Consider the following 14621-nt stretch of genomic DNA (forward strand, 5'->3'; position numbering starts at 1 on the left):
AGAGGGATGAATTTTTTTCCCCATCCCACCCACTGAGTCATAATGCAAGCAATAGGTGCAGTTCCTTTTAAGCCTTTACCACCTTATACCATGGATAGAACCACCTGGTTCTACCAAATTATTCCCACCGTGTATCCAAATAGTTATGCCTATCTTTACAACAACCCCTGCCCCCCAAATTTTATGTGCCTCAAAGTATCTGAAGAAAGACATAAGGTATACATTAAGAAAGTAACAATTGCGTTTGAGAAGTATGAAAGGAAACATTAGAGAACACGTTTGTCACTTTCTCTGAGAGAATAACCCCGCTGCTTCATGAATATTTTAGAAACAGGAAGGTTGGCTCTGACCTGTTGTTGTATAAATTTGCACAGTTCTTCCCTTAACAGATATTGCATTTTCTTCTTAGAAAACAAAAACCGAGGAAAAATTACTTATAAGGCTTCCAAAACCTTGCCTCTTGCTTTTCAGTATTGGCTCATTTGGACTCCAAACGATATATGCGACTGCATAATGAAGATAGTTTGCTTCCCTCATCTTACAAGATTTCCAGACTTGAATGAAAAGGAGCAGTGTCAAATATTGCACATTTGTTGCTACAGAAGCACAGCCCCAAACTGCTACTGCCTAAGTAAAAAGCTGCAGAAGGAAATGCCAAAGAATATGAATACACACACACACACCCTCTCATTTTATTAATATCTTAGTTTTTGAGTGTTGCAAGCCCTCTCCCTCCCAAGCTGTTCTCTCAGGAATGAAAGGAGTTGAATTTTTAAGAGCATCACAGGGCAGATGTGAAATTGAAGAGCAATGTTTAAGTAGGGACCAGAGACATTACTGCACTTTCACAGCTAGTTTCCATTATGTTGGTCTCCTGTAAGTACCAGCAGTGATGGCGCCACAATTCAGAATTGGATTGCTGGTGGAAGCAGACTCCTCCGATTCTGAAAAGGAGACCAAACCCTTCCAAAGTTCGGGTCTGGTTTGTAATGGCTTGCTCCCCTCCAGCAAACAGCACCGACTTCCCTGCTTCTTGGAAGCATCCATTGGTGAGGCTGGGAAATGGAGTTCCCTATGCCCCATGGCTTAATCAATTTCCTAGGCTCTGCAGCAGCAATGGAAAGCCTACGTGAGAATCTAGACCTCAAAGATCAGACCTCTGCTGCTACTGAAGCATCTCCCTGCCCTGACTCCCCCCCCCATAAGGATACAGAAGGAGAAATTGTGAGGAGCCCCCTAGGCTTTAGGGAGAAATGTTGTTTTCACTAGGAAGACTAAGAAAGAGCCTGAGCTTTCTCTGAGCAACATTCTCATTTAAATTTCAGAAAAATCAGGCTATATGGGGCAGAGGTGGGCACAGGTTTCCTTTTCACTACAAACAAGTACAGTAGTAGTGGACCAATTGCTGAGAGCCAATGAATGACAAAACAAAATGGGTATGATGAGATTGCAGGCTGAGTGGCCTTATGCAGAGTTTGAGGGACTATTAATACAATTGCCTAGATCAGGCATCCCCAAACTGCAGCCCTCCAGATGTTTTGGCCTAAAGCTCCCATGATCCCTAGCTAACAGGGCTAGTGGTTGGGGAAGATGGGAATTGTAGCCCAAAACATCTGGAGGGCCAAAGTTTGGGGATGCCTGGCCTAGATGGTGGTGTGATCTATGTTTCTTGCAACATTGTTCAAGCAAAATCCACCATGTTTGGGTGAATGTGAGTTGAGCAGAGGCTGGGAATGTGGTGAAGCAGAGAGGGGAGAGAGATGCATGCCAAACTCTACTGCATGCTGATAAACCACATCTTCAAGATGGCAATTTGTGTGACCTTACCCTGAGAATAATCTGTGTGAGCCAGCTATGCTATTACAGAGCCACTTAGTGGCATGACATACTGCAGCTACAGTGGCATTCTGCATGCAAAAAACAGGGCAGGTAGATTCTGCTGGGCTGCATGCCAGTTGCAATATCATTGAAACAGCTTGCTTTCATAGAGGGTGTCGTTAGGTTTCAAAGCAGCTTATTTTCATGTCAAGCTACACTCCATTGAAGGAACCAATATTTCAGGGAGGCGGTTAAATTACATCTACTGTTTTAATGGGGGATAAACTGAAGCTAATTCTATAGCTGTTAATGGACCAAGGAAAAGGCTTTTTTTTATGGTATCACAACACCTACAGAACTCCCTCCCACTGGAAATTAATGCAACTCACAAGCAGGTGTTTTTTTTTTAAATACATTTTAATTTCAATCTGCATTTTATTAACTGTATTGCTTGGATAAATTTGTGCTATTTGTTGGGTGAAATTTGATGATGGCATATGTTTTGCTTTACTCTATACCTTGTGCATTGCCTTGTGAAGGCTATTGGGCTGGGAAAGACTGGCCTAGACATCTTGTAATAAATTAAAATAAAGAATTGTAATGCCCTAATAATCACCAAAAATATATAGCAATTTATTCAGCAAATTTTGCTGTTATATCTTGCAAATTGTCTCCAAGAAAAGCACTCAGATTCCATTATTCCTGCAAGACCATTTTCCATATATTTATATTTCTCTAGAGTAATGATTGCCCTGATAGCTTTACAGCTTGCTGGGAATGTTTGAAATTCCCACTTCAAGATACTTCTTTGGGGTTGATTGAATAAACAGGTCCCATTGTATCGCATCTTCCGCCTCCCCAATTGAATTACAATATTTGCTGAATAGCATACTGCTGAGCTCTGGACCCGAGCAAAACCAAATAAAACTGTGTTTTACTTTCTCTCTTCTTGCTATCTGGCAAGGGCGTACCCACCACGGGGCAAGTTAGGGCAGCTGCCCTACTCTAGAAGCAGGGCTGGTGGGCAGAGGCGGAGCACAGCCCGGCGGAGCGCGAGTTCGCCATTCCCGCCGCACCGCGCTGCGCCCTCCCTCCAGCTCCCCGGCGCGCCCTCAGGCAAGGCCAAGCGCGGCGGGGAACCAGGGAGCGCGGCGCGGTGGGCGGGAACGCCGAACTCGCGCTCCGCTGGGCTGGGCTCCGCCTCCGCCCACCAGCCCTGCTTCTAGGGAGGGGCACAGCCCGGCGGAGCGCGAGTTCGCCGTTCCCGCCCGCCGCGCCGCGCCCTCCCTCCAGCTCCTCGTCGCGCCCTCTGGCAAGGCCAAGCGCGGCGGGGAACCAGAGAGCGCGGCGCAGCGGGCGGGAACGCTGAACTCGCGCTCCGCTGGGCTGGGCTCCGCCTCCGCCCACCAGCCCTGCTTCTAGGGAGGGGCACAGCCCGGCGGAGCGCGAGTTCGCCGTTCCCGCCCACTTTGTGGCCCCTCCCCTTCCGTGCCTTGGCCCCTCCCCTTGCCCCCCCCTAGTTTTGATCCTGGGTACGCCCATGCTATCTGGTCAGTTTTTAAATTGCTGATGGAAAATCTCTTGCCAGTTTTTCACGAGAAAACATTTTGGCCTGAAACACATTGGAGCTGTGGTTTAACACATGTAACACATAGTAATTTAAACTGCTATTAGTAGCTACAATATCAACATCTGTTGACTAAACAGTATGCTATGTCAGTGTTGCTTAGCCCTAAGCTCCAAACTGCTTGAAAATGCTACTGTTAATCCCTGCATCAGGACTTGCCCGCCCACGAGGCAAGATGAGGCGACTGCCTCAGGCAGAAGGTTCCACAGGGGCAGCAGTTCCCAGCATCAATCTTTATTCGCCCCTTGTTCCTGATGTAGATATTCCCTCACCTCTTCTTCCCTGGTGAAGAAGGGAGCACCATTTTGGAGTCCACTTCTGGTGCCAAAATGTATTGAGCCAGACCTGTCCTGTGACTGTTGCAGACCTATGAAGTGTCTCTGTGGTGTCTCCCAATGCTGTGCTGCCTGGGGCAACCTCTAGCCAGGCTGCGTCAGGCCGCATGGTGTCTCCTGACGTTGTGCGGGTGGGGCAACTTCCTATTAGGCTGTGCCAGTCCGTGTGGCATCTCTCGGTGCTGTGCAGCCCGGGGCAACCTCCAGAAAGGCTGGAGCAAGCAAAGGCTTCAGCAAGCAAAGAGCTACTATGCTACTGCATTCTGTAGCATCAGACTTTCCCACCATTCCCTTTTAGCTTAACGGTGCAGATACCGAAGAGAGTGGTGAATATAGCAGGATGGAGTGCACACCACACTGGGACAGAACAGAATGGATTGTGAAATTTTCAATTTACCAGCTTTCACAGCCAAGGGACAAGGGTCAAAGCATAAACGGCACTGGTATCGTGTGTCCAAAAGAGAAACAGGGCGGTGATGTTTAGGTTGGTAGAGGGCCTTCTTGGTAGTGGCGCCCGCCCTGTGGAACGCCCTCCCATCATATGTCAATGAAATAAACAACTATCTGACTTTTAGAGGACATCTGAAGGCAGCCCTGTTTAGGGAAGTTTTCAAATGTTTGATTCTATTTTTAATAGTCTGCTGGGAGCTGCCCAGAGTGGCTGGGGAAACCCAGCCAGATGGGTGGTTAACAAACAAACAAACAAACAAACAAACAAACAAACAAACAAACAAACAGTAGTAGTAGTAGTAGTAGTCGGACAGGGTGGAGGAGCTGTTATGACAAATGAAAGGATTTCAGAAGGCCAACGGGTGGTTTTCACATGGGGTATTCAGGTCCAAATGGATTTGGCAAATGGAGGCAGTGCTGCTGCTGATAATGCTGGCAAAAGAAAACACCCAAGTAAATTCCCTGCCCTTTTGTCTATTTATATGATCTGGTGCACAAGAAACACAGATTCCCAAATCTTACAGTGTTAACTCAGAAGTAAATGCTACTGAACTCAATACAATTGTACCTTGGTTCTTGCACGCCTTGTGACTTGACCGTTTTGGCTCCTGAACGCTGCAAACCTGGAAGTGAGTGTTCTGGTTTGCGAACGTTCTTTGGAACCCGAATGTCTGTTGCGGCATCTGTGGCTTACGATTGAGTGCAGGAAGCTCCTGCAGCCAATCGGAAGCCACGCCTTGGTTTTCGAATGTTTTCAGAAGTCAAATGGACTTCCGGAACAGATTCCATCCTACAACCAAGGCGCGACTGTATGACCTTGGAGCAACAGAGCAGAAAATATGTGGAAGGGTGCCAAATTAGGATGGGATGGGATCTTCCTCTCTTACCTCACCCTCAACATTGGTGATGGTTGGATCTGGCCCTTTGGCATTGGTTGGAGCAGTGAGTTTCCAGGTCATTAGAGCCTCATGCCTTTCATACAAGAATTTAAGCACCAGGAGCTGAAGCATTCAAATGTTCACCCATTATAAAATACCTTTGCAGTCTTTCAAACAACCTTTTTGCTGAGGAAATGAATATTAAAATGGCACACAGAGAGAAACAGATTGAAATTTTGCTCTAGTCATATTTTTGCAAATCTACAGACAATGTAAATTCCTTTAGAGCACAAAATGGAATGCCTTATTCAGACTGGTGCAAAATAGCTGTGGTTTTTTTTTTTTATTAAATACAATACATGGTAATCCAGACAAATCCATTTCACAACTAATGACTCCTCTATGTCCCTCTAATCCCTGCAGGGAGAAAATCACATTCAGGAAGTTTATTAGAAACATCTGTTGAAGATACCACTAATCCCCTATTCTGAAATCAGTGGCTGGATGTAAATGAAACAGCCTTGCTTGTATTAAATGTGTAAAAAAAGTAAAAAATTAAACAGCATCTTGCTTAAAGTGCCTTTTTTTCATATGGGCACATTGCTCAGATCCTGCTGGGTTTTTCCGCCTTGTGGGGTGTGGGTTCTTTATTCTTGTTTTGCTTCTTGAGACTACAGCTGCTGCAAGCAAATTATCCACTTTAATCTCAGACTTCAGAATCCGCACCACACGCCTGGCTTCTACTGATTTTACATCAAGTTTTAACACATGGCACTACAAAAGGAGAGGAAATAAGTTGATTATGCAGAGAGCACCCCCCACTCCCATAAAGCCCCCCCCCCACTTGTGTAAATCAGCAATATCAAATTAACTTTATCCTCAAATTTCCTCCCCTAGCAATCTGAATTGCCATCACCTAAAGTATATCTGCATAACCGGGCAAGTATTGCCCATAAGGGAAGGAAACAGATGATTTAGCAGAAATAACAAGCAGGGATGTGTCTCTTGAGTGCTGAGTCATTGATTCCTCCTCCTGCCTATATAATCTGTTCCTTGTACTACTGTGGAAATTGACATCTTTTAAGACAGTTTGAAGCAGCATCTGACAATTGCATTCTATTTATTGCTAGAGCTGGGAGGTAAGCTAATAAAAAATAAATAAATGTGAATTAAAGGACAATTATTTTAATGGTACTGTTTACAGATATAAAGGATTTCTAATAAAAGCCTATGATAATAACGAGGCTAGCAGACTCTTGTAATACCAGTACTAAACAGCCATTTTCTTTTTCTGTTTTCTTTATATATATATAAAAAACCACTGCAAATAATCCAATGCAGGTTATAGAGCATTCATAATAGTAAATTCAGCAATTCATGACTGGTGCCTATTCAATGTGTGGGATTTCCCTTGCCCCATTTATTAAAGATGGATGAAGAATAGAAAGACTGCTTGAGTTTTTAAGCCTGTTGCATAGATTCCTGCCCTGGAGCAGAAGGTTCTTGGATTGCAAAGTCCCAGTATAAGATCCTGGTTCTGCTGTAGTTAGCAACTTCATGTATTGCAAGACAGCTAGGGTGAAATGCTTCAGAGATTTCCCGATTCAACTCATAATCTGGGACAAAGCCCCTGTGGGAAAAAATGAGGCTTTGTTCCCATCCCCCCCTGTCCCATGCTCATTGGGAAATAAAAAATCTGGCTGCAGAAATGGATGGAATTTGTAGACATAGTGGCCTTTCTAGAGTAAATAACACCTGCCAGGTTACAGTTAAATAGGTCCAGCGGTTTTTTGTGCTAGGCTCCTTAAAATTATTTTGGCGGTGTTATTAAAAAAGGAAACATTTCTCACTATTTTGTTCTTTTACTTTGAGGCGAGGAGAGGAGTGGGAGGGTGCGCGAGGGCGCCTTCCCCGAAGCAGCGCTTCTGCCTCGGAGGCGCTGGTGCCGCCGCCACCGTGAGGTAAGCTGGCAGTTGGGTGAGCCGTTAAAAATCTATATGCCGGTTAGGGGGGCGCAAATTACTTGCCTTGCCCCGGGTGCTGACAACCCACGCTACACCACTGGTTCCTTGTTCACTTGAATTCATTGGTGGACATAAGCGTGCGAGAGAGAATGTTAAAACAAAACCTAAAACATTAAAAACAAGACCCGAACTGTAACTTCTCTCTCTCTTTGCATCTGGAATCTTTTATATCAGTTATATAAATAAAGACTTTCATCTTTGGCTTTTATTCTGATAGAAGAGACTTTGAAAATTCTTGTGAGATAAATGAAAGAACTTCAGTAGAGAAATTAATCTCAGCAAAATACATATATTTGTCACATCTTTGAATGAGTATTTATCTATTGAAATGTCATTTGATTGCTTTGAAAATGTTCTCTCTAGCAAACTTTAAGAGCCTTACTCCTAAGCAAAGCAGAGGTGGACTTGAGATAGGAATCTGAGGTACAGTGGAACCTCGGTTTATGAACACCTCAGTTTATGAATTTTCGGTTTATGAACGCCGCGGACCCATCTGGAATGGATTAATTCACTTTCCATTACTTTTAATGGGAAAGTTCGCTTCAGTTTATGAACGCTTCAGTTTATGAACAGACTTCCGGAACCAATTACACCCATGCTTCGGGTTAAGTACGCTTCAGGTTGAGTACTCCGTGGACCCGTCTGGAACGGATTAATCCACTTTCCATTACTTTCAATGGAAAAGTTCGCTTCAGTTTATGAACGGTTACTCCGCGGACTGTCTGGAACGGATTAATCCACTTTCCATTACTTTCAATGGGAAAGTTCGCTTCAGTTTATGAACGCTTCAGTTTATGAACAGACTTCCGGAACCAATTGTGTTCATAAACCGAGGTACCACTGTAGTGTGCTAGCCAGTGAGGGGGGGGGAATGACCCTCTACCCCAGGGCTATTATTGGCCTCCCTTGCTTGGGGACCAACATAGAAAACCTTTCTCCATGTTGTGCTTCTATTTATTGGGAGTTTTTATGTGGAGAAGCATTAAAAAAACATTCCCTAATCTACTGCCTGAAGTGGTACAGTTCATTCTGCCATCTTGGCACTCTGCTCTCCGGCTTCTACTTGGTTTTACTGCCATGTCATACTTTGCCTGAGAATCAGTTACAGGAGGGGGTATCCTAAATGAATGTGGCTTCCAAAAGGCATTGAGAAGTCTTGTTGAATTGTTTCTTCTTTTTCTTTAACTCCAGGGTGTATCTTTTTTCTATTAACTTGCTGCTTGCATTTTTACACAAGAGTTTGAAACTATAATCAGATAGCAGCATAAGTCTTCAGCTTCTCAATTCTCTTCTGCCCCTGACATAATATTGTTAATCATTAACTCCCCTTATAGGAAATATTAATCCCTGCTAATAAAATATTGATCAATACATTTTCTTGATGAATTCTTCAAATTAGCATTCTTCAGCTCATCAAAAATGCCGCTGCTTAGAATTCGCTGCAGCATAAAGCATATATTAATCCATTTTTTCCCCTTTAAGCTGTGTGAAGCCCCTTTAATGTCAGCCTCTGACTCCTCTTCACCTACCAGGCACATTGAAATCCTCCACTGGAATTTTCTGCAACTCACAGAGATTTGCACAACTTTTGTTGGTAAGTGTAACTGTTTCACCCACCTCACAACCAAGGCCTTTGCGTTATGAAGGGCAGATGTTGCTCCAGCTCTTTAGCACCTTCATATTAATAATTATTTAGCCAATCTATGGATTCATCAGATTCTTTTTTCATTAGTTTCTCTCATTTATAATTGGAACTGCTGCAGGTACCATTGCTGTGCTATTACGGCAGACCTGCAAAGCAATGTAAGCCAATTAACAGCCTGGCTCACACATCAGTGGAAGTCTGAGTGCCTGGATTTAAGCTGATGGACAAACCCGTCTGATCCATTTTATATACGGAGATGCAAGGGTGAACATGTCTTATTCCCAAGGAAGTAGGCATAGTATTGCAGCCAGATCCTGTACTGCAGTGGCTGGTTAGGGTGTTAGCTAATAATAATAATAATAATAATAATAATAATAATAATAATAATAATAATAATTTATTATTTATACCCCGCCCATCTGGCTGGGTTTCCCCAGCCACTCTGGGTGGCTTCCAACAGAAAAATAAAATACAATAATCTACTAAACATTAAAAGCCTCCCCAAGCAGGGCTGCCTTCAGATGTCTTCTAAAAATCTGGTAGTTGTTTATTTCTTTGACATCTGATGGGAGGGCGTTCCACAGGGTGGGCGCCATTACTGAGAAGGCCCTCTGCATAGTTCCCTGCAACTTGGCTTCTCGCAACGAGGGAACTGCCAGAAGGCCCTCAGCGCTGGACCTCAATGTCCGGGCAGAACGATGGGGGTGGAGATGCTCCTTCAGGTATACTGGACCGAGGCCATTTAGGGGAATCCACTGGTGGTTCCATGGCTATTGAATCAATATCCTACAGTTATATTGAATGGCTTGGGGGGCGGGCAGTGGTGGAGGACAGCTAGCAGCAGGCGTATGCACAGTTTCTGTCTGAACAGTAGCCCCTGCTGATGTCAGCAACTTCTGGTTGCATGGGGTTGACTCAGCACCCCACCCCCACAAACACAAAGAAATACCTTCCTTGCCACTTTCTAGAGTGCAGAGGTGAGGTTGACAATCACCTATTCTGAATTGCATCACATGGCTGCAGGCAGTTTCACTTAGAGCTCTGCTTTATAGGCAACTGCTGATGCTGTATGTATTCACTTGGATATAAGTCCAGCTGAATTCTACAGGGCTTCCTCTGATGTGCACCTAGAATGACAGCCATGCAATGTGATCCTTTGCAGTGTGTTACAGCTGGAATTGGAAGATACCTCTCATGGTCAGATCATATTGAAGTGTAGGTGTGCAGTATCATGGCTCTGAGAAGCATCATACTTTGTATCCTTGCAAAGGAACCATAAATGCTTATGTGTGTGTCTTCTCCTTCTGGCTAAAAACAAGCAGTTGGAGACCATTCATAAGAACCCTGCTAGATCAGGCCAAAGGGCCATCTAGTTCAGCATCCTTTTCTCACAGTGGCCAACCAGTTCCTAATGGGAAATTTGCAAAGCAGGACATGAAGGCAATAAAGCTCTGATGCTGTTCCCCAGCAACTGGTCTTCAGAGACATATTGCCTCTGATAAGTGGAGTTAGTCATCATGACTAGCACTCCATAAATCCCCTTTATCCATCAGTTCAATTTCATAGAATTGTAGAGTTGGAAAGGACCCTGAGGATCATCTAGTCCAACCCCCTGCAATGCAGGAATATGCAGCTATCCTATACAGGGATCAACCCGGCAACCTTGCCACTATCACACTCTAACCAATGGAGCTATCCAGGTTATAGTGAATTCCAGGAAAGAGGGCCAGGGAGGAACTACTCAGTTCAGGGGTAGCCAACATGGTGCCTTCCAGATGTTACAGCATGGTCAGGGATGATGGGAACTGTGGTTTTGCTAAACATCTGGAGGACACTCTATTGGCTACTCCCGGCCTAGACCAACTGTAAGGACAAAAAAAAAATGGTCAAAAGGTGTCACGTGTTGAATCCAGAAAGTTTAAATATTAATCAGTAACAAAAGATCACGCCTAAGAATCAAGTAACAGCCAGCATTCTCGCACTTCCCTCCACCTGCCATTTGATTCTACTCGGTTTTTCTTTTGAATATGGAATTTTATGTGTAGAATATGCTCAGTTAGGTGTATAATAGGACCCAACTGTGCAGAAATGTCATGCATGCAAAATCTATGCAAAGTCCCTACTACGCTGGTGCCTGAATCAATTTAAAGAAGATGCTCCATCAAATAGGATAAAGGCAGATTAAGCACATACAAATGAAACAGTGTGAGGGCATGGGGCTTATCAGAATTTGTTGGCATGCGTGCGGAATACAAATGGAGAAAAAATTGTGTTTGGTCTTATACAAAACTCATTTAGTGACTACATCTGAAGAGGTCAGAGGTAACTACAGAAATATACCAAGTGGAGCGTTCTGCTGAAAAGGTCATGAACCAACTGGAGAGAAGCATGTCACAGACAATCCCATGTTCACTTACAACACACCTGGCCTTGATGGCATAGGAAGGTCTAGGCATTCAAGGTTCTCTCCAGTCTTGCAATTTGTCCAAGACAACTTGTCTAAATCAAAATTGGTTTTATTATAGATCATATAAAGTGATCAGTACAATCTGCACATTGGCTCCCAGTGCCATTTAATGTCCAGTCGAGTATTATTACACCCCTCTTTGCCCCTTATTTTGTTGTGCTGTAGATGTTTGCATTGACAGTTTCTTTTAGCTTTGAAGCCCACAGCAGGGATGGAAAAATCTGTCCATTTCAGTTTATGTTCCTCATCACTTCACGTCTCCGCATTTTTGCATCAGTTTGCATTTTTTTTTAAAAAAAAAGGTCATAGGAATTTTTGTGCATTTTAGTTCAGGTTTTCTCCACATTTTGTAGGCAATTTTACTTGATAGAAAGAGTTTGCATGCAATCTTCCCTAATATAATCCATTTTGTATTTTATTTTCACTGAATGCTTGCATTTTTATACACACTTCCCCCTAACACAACACATTTATGTACACACAGCTGGGTTGGAGAGCTTCCCTGCAAAACTCAGAGAAGTGCAATTTTTGAGGCTCCTGTATTGTTTTGGGAAGTGTGAATTAGGTAGGTCCACATAAAAATGCAAAGCAAACCACATTTCCCTCTCATCCCAACTCTATAGCAGTGTGCTTGAGGTTAAGCTAGCCCTGCCACCCAAATGTTCCTATATACCAGCCACAACATGCTCAAACTAAAGTAAGCACATATCTAGGAAGTGGGAATTGAAAAAGCAATCTCCATAACACTGTAACACAAATCCCTTCACTTTGTTTCCCTTCAGGGTGTTACCGTATACCATGGTGTCTCTCCCACCCCGGCAAATCAAAATGCATATCTGTTTTTCGAAAAATCCAGGCACCACCTGCTGCTCTCAAGGCAACAGCTATACCATGAAAATAAAAGCAAAGTAATTTTATTAATTTGGGGGTGCAGGTGGTGCTGTGGTCTAAACTACAGAGCCTAGGGCTTGCCAATCGGAAGGTCGGCGGTTTGAATCCCAGTGACGGGGTGAGCTCCCATTGCTCGGTCCCAGCCCACATCAAATGCAAGTAGATAAATAGGTACCACTCCAGCAGGAAGGTAAACGGCGTTTCTGTGCACTACTCTGGTTCAGCAGAAGTGGCTTAGTCATGCTGGCCACATGACCCGGAAGCTGTCTGCGGACAAATGCCGGCTCCCTCACCCTATAGAGCGAGGTGAGCAATGCAACCCCAGTGTCGTCTGCAACTGGACCTAACGGTCACTGGAACCTTTAGCTTTACTAGTTTTATTAATTGACGCCTAAAAGATAACTATCAAATCAGAACCCCAGATCCCTCAACTACCATACCCAGCAAAGTTTTCTCTCAGACTTGGTGTGCCTCATATCAATCTACCCTGTTGAAGATGCAGAATCATAAAGGATGAGGGTTGGACTCTCTCATACCCTTCAACATTTCTCCGATGAAAATAGGGATGTCCTAAGGAAAAGCAGGATATTCCAGGATCAAATCAGGAACCTGGGTAGCTTCTGTAAATCCAGGACTGTCCCTGGGAAATTGGGACACTTGGAGAGTCTGCTCTCTGGATCCAGTTGTAACTGGGGCATGACTCCAAAAAGTCCTAGCTGAATCTCTTTGTGTTATCCGCCTCAGCATCTGTTTCTGTTGCCTCCTTTTCCTGAAGTTAGCACTGCAGGGGTAAAGGGTGAAAATGGGGGGTTGCGCTAGGCCTAGACTCAGCTATGAGCATGTGCAACCACATTTAGAGATGCTGGAAACAATAGGAAATGTAGTTTCTGTGGCTCCCAAAATTTCTGGACTCTATTCTGAGTGTGTGAAGCGTTTCACATCCCCAATTGTGATGGCCCTGAAAATACTTTATGGGCACAAAGCACTACAGAAATGAGAAAATGAAGCCTATTTGAACATTGTTTGCCTCAGTATCATATGGAGTCATTTAGGCAAAAATGTAATGGTAGAATGACTTATCACAGGGGTTCCCAAACTAAGGCCCGGGGGCCAGATGCGGCCCAACCGCCTTCTAAATCCGGCCCGCGGACAGTCCGGGTATCAGCATGTTTTTACATGAGTAGAATGTGTCCTTTTGTTTAAAATGCATCTCTGGGTTATTTGTGGGGCCTGTCTGGTGTTTTTGCATGAGTAGAATTGTCCTTCTATTTAAAATGCATCTCTGGGGTATTTGTGGGGCATAGGAATTCATTCATTTTTTTAAAAAAAATACAGTCCGGCCCCCCACAAGGTCTGAGAGACAGTGGACCGGCCCCCTGCTGAAAAAGTTTGCTGACCCCTGACCTATCATTTTACAGTGGTACCTCTTGTTACAAACTTAATTCATTCCGGAGGTCCGTTCTTAACCTGAAACTGTTCTTAACCTGAGGTACCACTTTAGCTAATGGGGCCTCCCGCTGCTGCCGCACCACTGGTGCGCGATTTCTGTTCTCATCCTGAGGTAAAGTTCTTAACCCGAGGTACTACTTCCGGGTTAGCAGAGTCTGAAGTGTTTGTACCCGAGGTGTTTGTAACCCGAGGTACCACTGTATTCAAGGAAAGAGCTGTGCACAAGTGATCAGGTATCCAGTATCCAACTTATGAACTCCCTCCTCCATGAACTCCCTCCTCCACATTTGTGTGTGTGTGTGAAATTGCATGAAGCCATCCTCAACTTAATTCTCCGTTGAGGCCCATTGGAGTTAAAAGGAGAAAACAGGATTCTGATACATTTTCCCTCACAGCAGAAAGCGAAGAAGAATAACTAAGGCTGGAGTTAGCTGAGTTGCAGAATTTGTAAATAATGAAAACCAAACACAGGGATTCTCTGCTAACTTGATTTTTATTCCTCGCTAGGCAATGCATAATGCCGTAACATTTTTCAGCATACTGTACATTGAAAAACACTTCCCTGTTTTAGAGCACAGGTATTTAGGAATAAGGTATTTCACTGTTGAATGTCAACAAAAGCAAAATGAGGTGGTTTTTAAGGCTGCAGTTTGTTACTTACCTTGGAGTAAGATGCATTGAACTCAGTGGATCATACTTCTGAGGAGACATTTATAGAAATGCCCTGTTAGCAACATAAACCTGGAGATGTATTCTGCAAATAGCCACAAGCAAGATGTCACTAGAAAAAAATTAGAAAGGCTTTTTGTTGAAGTGTGACAGCTGAAGGTTCTTTGGGTTTCTGAAGGTTCTTCCTGTTTTAATTATATATATATATATATATATATATATATATATATATATATATGATTGCATTGCTCAAGTAGTTTGTGCAACCCTCTTGGAATGGCTTGAGTTACATCCTGTGTTTCAAAAATGTGGATCTATCTATGATCTCAAGGGAGGGATGCCACAGAAAAGCTGGAGAAATCAGAGAC

The sequence above is a fragment of the Zootoca vivipara genome, chromosome 5 (genome assembly GCF_965207765.1).
Source record: "Zootoca vivipara chromosome 5, rZooViv2.hap1.1, whole genome shotgun sequence".
Lineage (NCBI taxonomy): Eukaryota > Metazoa > Chordata > Lepidosauria > Squamata > Lacertidae > Zootoca > Zootoca vivipara.